The following is a 12,377-nucleotide window of genomic DNA, read 5'->3' as shown; positions in this document are numbered from 1 at the left end:
AAGCCATCGTTATACAATAACTTGTCTAATTACCCTAACCTGCCTAGTTAACCTAATTAACCTAGTTAAGCCCTTAAATTTCACTTTAAGCTGTATAGAAGTGTCTTGAAAATATCTAGTCAAATATTATTTACTGTCATCATGGCAAAGATTAAATAAATCAGTTATTAGAAATGAGTTAATAAAACTATTATGTTTAGAAATGTGTTGAAAAAATCTTCTCTCCGTTAAACAGAAATTGGGGGAAAAAATAAACAGCGGGGCTAATAATTCTGACTTCAACTGTATGTCCAGATTCGCCTGTGTTTCAAACAGAGGAAGCTACGCACGGGCATTTGGAGTATACATCAGTGCACAGAGCTCATGAACACACTGAGGAGAAGAAACTGTTCAGATATTAACATATAAAAGTCAATATTTTTGTTTTATGTGTGCACAAAAGTATTTTCATTTCTTGATGATTTACCAATTGAACCACTGAAGGCCTCTGGTCTGTTTTGAGGATGATTTTTTAGGTACGATTCTGGACTTTGAATGAGTCAGATCATTGCTATCTATGGAGGATGAGGGAGCTCTCAGATTTCAACCAAGTTATCTTAATTTGAGTTCTGACGATGAATGAATGTCTCAGGGGTTTGGAGCGACATAAGCGTGAATAATTGTTAACATAATTTTTAGGTGAATTATGATTGTACTGTTTGATTCTAATTATTTAGTATGAACCTGCTTTGGTGGGTGTTCAAGCCATATTTGGAGAATCCCTGTAATTTGTTTCCTGCAAGATCATCTATTAAATTTAGGCTGTTCTGTTTCTGTTTGTTTCTAGTTCTCCTGTTTGGAGGAGAAGGGGAAAATAGGGGAAAGTTCCCTGGCAGGCGACAACAGTAGAAAGAGCTTCTAGTTACAGCCTTATTAGGAATCATCTGAATACGCTCTGTGTGATTCTCAGAATCGAGGTACTGTAAAAAACACAGACACAGGCACTGTTGCTTGCCCTTTCTCTCCCACACTTTTTTTCCATGATTTCTATCTTCTTTTCTCTCCCTTATTTTTCCTCACTCAGTCAGCTGATGATCAGGAGATAGCAGCTGACCTCTGCTCAATCTTTCTTCTTCCGCTCTCCCAGTTGCCCATTTCAACCGAAGCAAAGCATTCCAGCCATAAATCAATTAGGCAAAACGAAACCAATACAGGCCTTTCTGAGCTCAGTTTTTCCTCTCTTTCATCTGCTTCCTTCAGTCTTGTGCTTTTAGACTGCTCTCTTTTTCCATGCAGCATTGCATCTTTCCCAGCTAATGTGCCTTTTTGCCAAAGATTAACTTTCTAGGTCATTAGTTAGGGGGTTGCTGTATGCTTTAGCAATATCTAGCACTGGCAGTGCCACGAGCTATATCTCTGTTCCCCACATTAACAGCACATTAGACCACACAGTTAAACTTGAACTTTACAAATAGCTCAAAGAGAACCGCTGACTGCTCCAGTCATTTCAGTTCATGATGGGAAATCGCTTCTCCCTTGCTGCCTCACACAAAACTTTCTGCCTCAGTCTAATCTCATGACCCTCTCAGTTCTGTTTATGTTCCTGCCTGATTGAGGGGAAAGTAGGGCATACGGAAACACTGACTGAACTGATTTGGTATTTCTTTGAGATCCTAAGTTGACAAAATGAGCTCTCTTTCCCACTGTCCTTCCTGTGTGCTTTAAACCTTGATTGAACAGGACTCTCAGTTGTTTCATAGTCGATATTTTAATATCCTATTGCAATTTTGGCACCAAATAATGTTTCTGGTGTATCTCTATTATGCAGGTGTTAAATGAATATACTGGTTTTTATTGTCTTTTTCCCATCAGCTGTTTCATGCAGGATAATTTGTGAAGTTCTATTGTTGCCTAGGCAATTATCTATTTTAGGTGTAATAGTTTTAGTTTTAAGGTGTAGTTTTAATAGATTTAGTTTTAAAGGTTTAAAAGATTCTGAGTAATAATTTGGAAAACATGGTTAACAGTATAGATGTCCATTTAATGGCAAAAGTGCAAATATAATATTCATCTCGTTCATTTTCCTTCGGCTTAGTCCCTTTATTCATCAGGGGTCGCCACAGCAAAATGAACCACCAACTTATCCACCATATGTTTTACACAGCGGATGCTCTTCCAGCTCCAACTGGAGGCACCAACACAGGGAGAACATGCAAACTCAACACAGAAATGCCAAGTGACCCAGCTTTTATGCGGCTTTACACAGTCAATTGCCTTTTGGAATTATTTCTTACAATTAATATGGCATGCTGTGTGCACTTAATTGTGCTCACAAATCATTAAAGTGGCCTCCATTTCCCAGGTAAGTGAAATTCTTATATACTTATATACCATATCTATTTTATTTAAGATCCTTTATCAGATCCAAACACTAAATAACAAATTGCACAATCTGACATGAGCACAGCTCCGGCGGCCTTACCTCGCTTCCTATGCTGTAATTGAACAGGAAGTACGCAAAATACATACATTTTGATCATTAAAATGATTAAAATCATTTGAAACATACAGAAATTGCATCTGTAGCACAGATCAGTGGACAAATATTTATTTGATCATTAGAATACTGTACATCTAATGGGGGCAGGTGAGGATGCCTCATCTGCCTCCCCTGACTGCACGTGTTATGAAGCGGACAGGAGACAGAGGTAAGGAAACGTTAGGGTGTTTATTAAATGACAACAAGGAGCACATGAAGGATAGCCAGGAGGATCAGGAATGATGTTGGGGTCTTTTCCTCCGTGGCTGGGTAACAGGAATACACGAGGATGGACAGCACACACCAGATACAGCTGACAGAGGATGACACAGACTTGGAAGGACTGGAAGACAGGACGATTCGGGAGGACCAGGAAGACTAGGAGGAATACAAAGAGAACAGGTAAGTAAATCGTTTGTTTTAGCTGAGGATGACTACGCTGAGTGGTCGCTCAGTTGTCCGCTTTCGTCGAGACGAGCCCGGACAATGAGCGACTGGAGTGCTGTGCTTTTATCTGGTGCTCGTGAATGTGATGCAGCTGTGTGCTCATTAGAAGTCAGGTGATGGTGATCTTCGTGAGTGGGGGTCGTGAGAGCCTGACCAATCCATGACAGTACCCCCCTCCCCAGGGCCCGCTCCTGAGGGCCGACACCTCCGACGCCGTGGTGGTCTCCCTCTGCCTCTAGGCGCTGGGAACTCAGGGTGGCTCTCATGAAACTCCACCATGAGACTAGGATCGAGAATATCAGCTCTGGGAACCCATGTCCTTTCTTCGGGGCCGTACCCTTCCCAGTCCACCAGGTACTCCAACTGGCCACCACGACGTCGGGAACGCAAGATCTCCTTCACTGCGTAGACGGCTCCTTCTTCTAGGAGCAGTGGAGGAGGGGGTTCCTCTTCGTGGTCAGGCTCTGTGGAGGGAAGAAACAGGATCGTGATAGGGTTTCAGGAGTGATACGTGGAATGTAGGGTGAATACGGTAGTGAGAGGGTAATTGTAGTTTGTAGGTGACGGGGTTAACCTGTTCCACGATGGTGAAGGGACCAACAAATCGGGGACTTAACTTGCGAGAGGGCAGTCGCATGCGTATGTCCCGGGTGGATAGCCACACCTTTTGTCCGGGTGTGTATCTGGGTTCTTCAGACCTTCTCCTATCGGCGGTTACCTTGCTTCGACGGACTGCCCTCTGCAGATGTTGATGAGCCTCGTCCCAGACTCTCTCGCTCTCCCGGAACCAGTGATCCACTGCGGGGACATCAGATGGTTCGCCATCCCAGGGAAAGAGCGGTGGTTGGAAGCCCAGGACGCACTGGAATGGCGTGAGTCCGGTGGAGGGTTGCCGCAGTGAATTTTGGGCATATTCTGCCCAGCCCAAATACTGGCTCCAGGAGTTCTGGTGACCACTGCAGAAGGTCCTCAGGAACCGTCCCACCTCCTGAATCTTCCTCTCTGTCTGCCCGTTGGTTTGGGGATGATATCCAGAAGAGAGGCTGACGGCCACACCTAGGAGCTTGAAGAAGGCTTTCCATAGACGTGAGATGAACTGTGGACCTCTGTCCGACACAATATCTTCTGGAATACCAAATGACCTGAAGACTTGATTAAAGATATTGTCGGCAGTTTCAAAGGCTGTGGGAAGACCTTTCAGAGGGATTAGTTTGACAAACTTTGAGAATCTATCTACTATGACTAGAATACAGGTATTACCTTCTGACGAAGGGAGGTCAGTGATAAAGTCCACTCCTAGGTGTGACCAGGGACGGTTCGGAATCGGCAAGGGATGGAGCTTTCCAGCGGGTAGATGACGTGGGCTCTTGGATTGGGCACAGTCCTTACAGCCCTGAACATATTGCCTCACATCCCTTGCCATGTTTGGCCACCAGAATCGTTGGGATACTAGCGAGAGAGTATTGTTGATCCCTGGATGTCCAGTGCCTAGCGAGGTATGTAAGGAGTGGATCAGATCTACCCGGTGTTCAGGTGGTATGAACTGCCGATGAGGAGGGCATCCCGGCGGAGCAGGGGCTTCCGGAGTGGCAACGACTGGAGGAGCGTTCCAGGTGATCGGACAAATGGAGATGTGTTCGGGAAGAATCTTCGTTGGGAGTTCTTCATGATCGTGATGCTCGTGTAAACGAGAGAGAGCGTCTGCTCTTAGATTCTTGGGTCCTGGACGATAGGAAATGGAGAAATCAAAACGTGAGAAGAAAAGTGACCATCTGGCTTGACGTGGACATAGTCTCTTGGCCTCTTTGATGTATTGGAGGTTTTTGTGATCTGTGATCACCTGGAACGGATGTTTGGCTCCCTCCAACCAGTGACGCCACTCCTCCAAGGCTAGCTTGATTGCTAGAAGCTCCCTGTCTCCTATGCTGTAATTCTGCTCCGCCGGGCTCAACTTCCGAGAGAAATAGGCACAGGGATGCAGTCGGGGCGGTGTATCATGATGTTGAGATAATACTGCCCCGACGCCGGTGGTGGATGCGTCCACTTCCACCACGAAAGGAAGATTTGGGTCAGGATGAGTCAGGAGTGGGGCCCTTGTGAACTCCTTCTTAAGAAGGCGGAAGGCTGCGGCTGCTTCTTTGGTCCACTCCAGTCCTTTGGGTTTACCCTTGAGGAGATTAGTGAGAGGTGATGTAATCCTGCTGTAGTCCTTGATAAACCGTCTATAAAAGTTAGCAAACCCAAGAAACCTCTGGAGCTCCTTAATGGAAGTGGGTTCTGACCAGGATAGAACAGCCTCAATTTTCTTCCCATCCATACGTATACCGGTTTGGTCAATGATGTATCCCAAGAAATGAATCGACTTCTGGTGGAATGAGCATTTCTCCGCTTTGAGGTAGAGGTGATGTTCTCTCAATGTGTGTAGGACCTCCGCAACGTGTTGGCGATGTTCGGCCTCACTCCGGGAGTAAATGAGGATGTCATCTATGTACACTATTACACAGTGGTGAAGAAACTCCCGGAGGACTTCATGAATGAAGTTTTGGAATACGGAGGGGGCATTGACCAGACCGTAAGGCATGACCTCATATTCATAGTGGCCAGTAGGGGTCACGAATGCTGTCTTCCATTGGTCCCCCTCACGTATTCTTATCAGATTATACGCGCTGCGGAGGTCCAATTTAGTGAAGACTTTAGCTTCTCGGAGCTGTTCCAAAGCGGCTGGTACCAGAGGAAGGGGATATCGGTATTTTACTGTACCGTTATTTAGGACCCTGTAGTCGATGCATGGACGCAGCCCTCCGTCCTTCTTGGCCACAAAGAAGAAGCTTGAGGCGGCTGGTGATTTTGAGTGACGTATGTACCCCTGACTCAGAGCCTCCCTTATGTAATCTTCCATTGCCTGATTCTCTGGAAGCGAGAGCGGGTAGATCCTACCTCTTGGCAACTGGGCATCTGGAACTAGGTCGATCGCGCAGTCCCATGGCCGATGCGGCGGTAGCTGGGAAGCTCTCTTGGGGCAGAAGACATCTTGAAAGGAGCTGTACTCCTTAGGAATGTGGATAGACTGCTTCTCAGGAGGGCTCTCGACCGATGTTGCAAACAAAGAAATGGGGTTCCGACCTTGAAGAGGGAGATTTGGAAAACAGGCAGGTGTACATCCAGATCCCCATTTCTTTATCTCTCCTGTGCCCCAAGAGATGATGGGATCGTGCTTCACCAGCCACGGGCGCCCTAGAATGATGTCCATATTTGCACCCTCCAGAACCAGAAATTGAATCCTCTCTTGATGTAACAACCCCACTTGAAGAAGGATGTCTTCGCATTGTCGATGGATACGGGTCGAAGATCGAGTGCACTGGGTTATCGGTTGTATCTGGTATATGTGCGAGGATGCCTCAGTACGGAGGTGGAGTTGACGACAGAGGGATTGGGAGATGAAGTTCCCTGCTGACCCGGAGTCGATGAGGGCTGTGACAAGGAGAGAAATAGAGGCAGTAGTTATTTGTACGGTGGTAGTAAGTGGTTTACATTGTTCAATATTCGTACTGAATACACTCACTGAAGTCCGAATGGGACGAAGGGGACACTCCATACGGGTGTGTCCACTGACACCGCAGTATAGACACAGACCCCGGGTCAGCCTCCTCTGTCGTTCCGCTGATGTCAGTCTTCCAGACTCTATTATCATGGGTTCTGGTTCTGGAGAGGCTGTTGACTCAGGCGATTGGAGGAGTGCAGACGAGGGGGTGATGGTGTCCTGTTGATAGGAACGGAGACGATCGGAACATCGGAGAGAATGTTGGATGAATCTCTCCAGACCCATTGTATCATCTAATGTGGCCAGTTGGATTCGGAGAGTGGGTTCCAAGCCGAGCCGGTACGTGGTCAACAACGATCTCTCATTCCATCCACTTGCAGCTGCTAGAGTGCGAAACCGGAGAGCATATTCCTGTGTAGATAGAGTACCTTGCTTTAGATGATACAGCTGCTCTCCAGCGGCTACTTCCCCATCAGAACGTCCAAACACCTCTTTGAAATACTCCGTGAAGGTAGTGATGGAATTCATGACCGGCCCGGCTTGGTTCCAGATCGTCTCAGCCCATTTAAGTGCAGGTCCAGAGAGTAGAGATACGATGTAGGCGATCTTCGACTTATCTGTGGGATATAGAGAAGGTTGCATTTCGAATATGAGGGAACATTGTAACAGAAAACCATTGCACTCCCCCGCTCCGCCTGAGTAGGGCGCTGGTCGGGCCATGGGACTGGAAGGAAGGGCCGAAGAAGAAACTGTGGAGGCGGAAGTGCTCGGTGCTGGTGGTGCGTTGGAAAGTGGAGCTGGTGGCTGTAGAATCCGCTTCAACTGGTCCACCAGCTCTTGTAAGTGATCGGGGGTGCTCATGTTGTCGTCGTTAAAGGTCCGGGCTTCTGTTATGAAGCGGACAGGAGACAGAGGTAAGGAAACGTTAGGGTGTTTATTAAATGACAACAAGGAGCACATGAAGGATAGCCAGGAGGATCAGGAATGATGTTGGGGTCTTTTCCTCCGTGGCTGGGTAACAGGAATACACGAGGATGGACAGCACACACCAGATACAGCTGACAGAGGATGACACAGACTTGGAAGGACTGGAAGACAGGACGATTCGGGAGGACCAGGAAGACTAGGAGGAATACAAAGAGAACAGGTAAGTAAATCGTTGTTTTAGCTGAGGATGACTACGCTGAGTGGTCGCTCAGTTGTCCGCTTTCGTCGAGACGAGCCCGGACAATGAGCGACTGGAGTGCTGTGCTTTTATCTGGTGCTCGTGAATGTGATGCAGCTGTGTGCTCATTAGAAGTCAGGTGATGGTGATCTTCGTGAGTGGGGGTCGTGAGAGCCTGACCAATCCATGACAGCACGTCCGTGGAACAGGCTGCTTTGCTTCAGTGGGTTGCAGGGAGCTAGCTGCCAGCTAAAAATGTAGCATCACCTTTTACTTTCATTAAAAGGGGTAAAGCAAATTTTTGTTCCAATGTAAAATGACATGAGGTCAATGAAGAATGTAAAAAAAAACACGCTTTTACCATTATTGGACATTTCAATCACTTGGTAGTAAAAAAGGAAAAAAATGGAGTCTGCAAATGCATGAAAAACAAACATTGGATGTTATTTCTGAGTGAGCCAATTAAATATATTAGACTGCAGAAAGAGGATAACAAGGTCTCACAAGACAAAAGATTTGATTAAAACATGCCAAGCTGCTTAAGTCAATATCATCTTAATTAGTGTTTTTTATTCCCTTGCCACAGTCACAAATGAACATAGAGTACGCTTGAGAAAGAGTGTGTGTGTGTGTTTGGGTGAAAGTGAGAGCAAACACAGATTTGTGTGTGTGTGTAAGTGTGAAGAGTGAGTGTTAGTGCTGTGGAGAGTGCTGACAGGGGGACGGTTGATGAGCCATAATTAGAGACTCCAGTAAAGTCACGCAGCATGACAAACATCCAGCCTTCAGCAGTAACACACAAACTGCCTGTCTCTCTCACTTTACTGTAGCAGACACACTCTTGATCTCTCTCTGTCTCTGACTCTTATCTACAGACTGCTTAACTTTTACCTGAAAAAACATCTCTGTTACTCTAATTCATATTAAAGGGCAGCTAATTTACCCCTTTTTCAAGGTTTAAGATGAGCCTTTTGTGTCTCCAGAATGTGTGTAAACATTTCTGAACATGCTCTGAACACAATGCAGCTGTTTTTTGTTGCCTGTGCCTTTAATGCAAGTTCTCCCCACCCACCGTTCCCATGTGCCTGTCAGAGTGTGCCTCAATCTCCGCCTCGGCTGCGTCAGATAAACAGCACAGTGACAGACATGAAGGAAGCGGATCTCACATAACATGAGAAATTGTGAGAAATACTACAGTAAGAACTTTGCAGATGATTATTTGATGTATTTGTTGTGAAGTTAATTCAAGACTTTCTGCAACGATGACAGGATACACGTTAATATCCACTGCTGTATGGATTTCCGTTATGCTAATGTACAAAATAAACCTGATTTAACATCCATAAACCAAGATTGAAGCGTCATCTTTTATTACGGTACTGACATGCGGCTGTGGTGATAAAGATGGTAAAATCGCTGTAATTCATTACAAAAATGCACTGTTTTAAACTGTTTTAAACTTGTAAAACTCACTCTTGATCACATTTGATGATGATTGATGATCACAGACAGCTGAACAGATCTTTTAATCCCATTAATCACGTCTTGCCTTGTTGATATGATTATACACGTTACTACAGAGACATAGCTGTCAATCAATTCGGTGGGCAGGGAAACCGCACTCCTACGTCACGTTGCAGTGGGCTTCAAAATGGGAGGGGTTATGATCCTATTTTAACGTCAGGAAATTAAAAAAAGAGACTTTTTGGGTTTATATCACACCAGTATGACTGTGAACACACTCTACCTACACAGACCTCTGTCCAAACAGCTTCCAAAAGATGATTTTCACTATAGGTGCCCTTTTAACGGTTCATATCTGAATAAACCCCTCTGTGTTACTTTTAGCTCAGTGTGGAGCTCATTTTGTTTCATTTGTACCGCATTGTTTGTTCTACGTCAAATAAAGCAGCTTATCTCATTTTCTAAGCAGCCATAACCTACTTATGACTTTCATCTGGCAAGCGATAAGGCGATATATCTGCTCACATCTCAAGACCAAAAATATCACAGAGCCAAATAGATGGGCTTTTTTGATTTTCATGCACTTAGCAGTGCCTAGCAACCATTAGGATATCGTAGCAATATGCACAGCAACACACTAATTATGTTTTCACACCAGTAGATTGTTTGCTTTGCTCCGGAACTGAATTAATAATGTTACATTCATAGACTGTTTCGAAAGTTTGCTTTACTAGAAGACAACAAGCTCTGTTTTCTTTAGTTTTACACACCATATACCATATTTTCATTCATTCATTCATTCATTTTCCTTTAGCTTAGTCCCTTTATTCATCAGGGGTTGCCACAGCGGAATGAACCACCATCTATTCAGCATATGTTTCAAGCAATGATTCACACTCCCATTCACACACATATGGTCAATTTAGTTTATTCAATTCACCTATAGCGCATGACTTAGGACTGTGGGGTAAACCGGAGCACCCAGAGGAAACCCACATGAATACGGGGAGAACATGCAAACTCCAAACAGAAATGCCTACTGACCCAGCTAGGGTTCGAACCAGCGACCTTCTAGCTGTGAGGCGATCGTGCTACTCACTGCGCCACCGTGATGCCACAATTTTGTGGATGCATTTTGCAAAAAGGTATCAATAGAAGAAGCTGTTTTAATAATATTGTGGCTCGAAAGGGAATATGAATAAATGACATTAGGGTCTGTATAGTGAGTGTGTGTGTATAGTAATTCCTTTTGTTCAGTTTGTTCATATGTCTGTTTTATTAATTGGTTCATTAAGCTTCATTAATTTTCGACATGGCATATACTGTATGCTTTACAATAAACGTATGTGTAAAATAAGTGAACTGAAAAAGTTTCTTAAACTAAATATTGATTTTTATTTGGTATGAACATGTACTTGCTGATTTTTTTCAAGGAGTAAATAGCAATATTTTAAGAGTAAATAATAAAGAAACAAAAAGATATAACATTACACTGAACTCATTATTATTTTGTGTGCCACCCCAAGATTTAGTGTGGCCTTATCTGGCCACCCATAAGAATTTTTTCTGGGGGCACCACTGGCTTCTAGCTTATGTGAAACATAAAAAAATAAACGCTCAAGTATTTTTACAGCACAAAATGTGTGGAAGCCCTTATATTACAGGCTATTTCTGACATGATATGAGCTTTATAGTGCATCAACATGTACATTTTGTTTTTATCAGCCGTTTTTAAAAGGATAGGCAGCATTTTCTTTTGTTTTATTCTGTTTTGGTTATGAAATGATGTGAAATATTCACACCTCATGCGGTGAATGTGAGACTGTGACCTGCGATTGACTGGAACTCAAGTGGGACATTTCACTGCTGAAATTTCAAGCTCTGACTTTGTCTGGAACGCAGCATTAAAGCTCACATGCGTGTTTAGTAAAGGACTGATGCCATTTTTGTCACAGCTGAACACATGCCACACTTGATGCCATTGCATCAGTTGAGAATCACCTGTTCAATTCAGCCAGAGCCTCGAATGCTGTGTCAGTAATATGGCAGCAGTAAAACAAATATTGAAAGGGGCAGAGTTAAAGAGCTCCACCGTTTTAGTTGTGGGAGTATTAAAAAATGGGGTTGGAGGAGCCCCTGACCCTCTTTAAACTTCGTCTATGGTTACAATGTTGCGATTTCATCTTGGTGTTTTTGAATGTACAATAAATCGTTGAGTACAGTAAACTCCCATCTCTATGGTCAGAAAGCACCTGTTTATATCTGTCATCTGTCAGAAGGAATGGACAGCAGCCCATGTCTATTATAGCTCTCTTTGTAGCTCTTGTTGTATTATTGTATTATTTTGAGCAAGAATCAATTACTTCAGGGGTATTTTTATGAGCTATTTTGATGTACTTTACAATGCCCTTGCTCCAGATTAACCCACAATTCATTCTCAGGGGCATTAGAAAACAAACTGCTATTTTTTATGTGGTGTCGTGCATAAATCAGCAAACATTGTGATAATAAGTCAACACAGGCTCATTCTGAAAATGTAGCTCTATATACATTTCTGAATATCGCAAATTATGCAGCCAGAATTATGAATGGCTGCATTTTGTATTTAAAATGAACTCTACAGGGCGGTATGATGCCATTCCTTTATTGCTCTTACCAGTGGACCGCTTACCTTTGTATGGACAGTTTTCCCGCTGTTACCAGTTTGTCCAGTAGCTCGTCATGTACATATGTTAGGGAAGTGGGTGGGCGGGTCAATCAATGCTTTTGGGAACACTATCAGTTGGGAGGAGTGTGGGTTCAGTCGATTGGTCAGTCATTCAGTTAGTCAGTCAGTCGACAGCAGCCTCTGGTGGCTTTACGCAAGAACAGCAGGTGTGAATGGCACTTGTGAGATTGGATGTTATTGTGAGATTAAAATGTGAGATCTCAAAAAGCGAACACAGCGGCCTCTGGTGGATTAGTGAAAACAAAAACTGCTAAAAAAATAAATAAATAAAAAAAACGTAGCTCCTGGGATGTACTTGGCGCTCTCCAGAAATGTATGTAGGGGTACATAATCAGAATGAGCATGGGTTGTAAAAAGTCACTAGGTTTCATCTCGGATGATGCTCTCTTATGATTTTATGATCTGTTTGCTGTTAGTTTGCTGTGAGCAGGAGATGCCGAAGAGATTTTCATTTTAAAATACAATACAAATGTAAAGTGGGGAACTGGAGGGAACTTGCTGCACATTCTGACTT

Source organism: Danio aesculapii, chromosome 3, assembly GCF_903798145.1.
Source record: "Danio aesculapii chromosome 3, fDanAes4.1, whole genome shotgun sequence".
In the NCBI taxonomy this organism is placed as follows: domain Eukaryota; kingdom Metazoa; phylum Chordata; class Actinopteri; order Cypriniformes; family Danionidae; genus Danio; species Danio aesculapii.
This window is presented reverse-complemented; position numbering follows the sequence as displayed.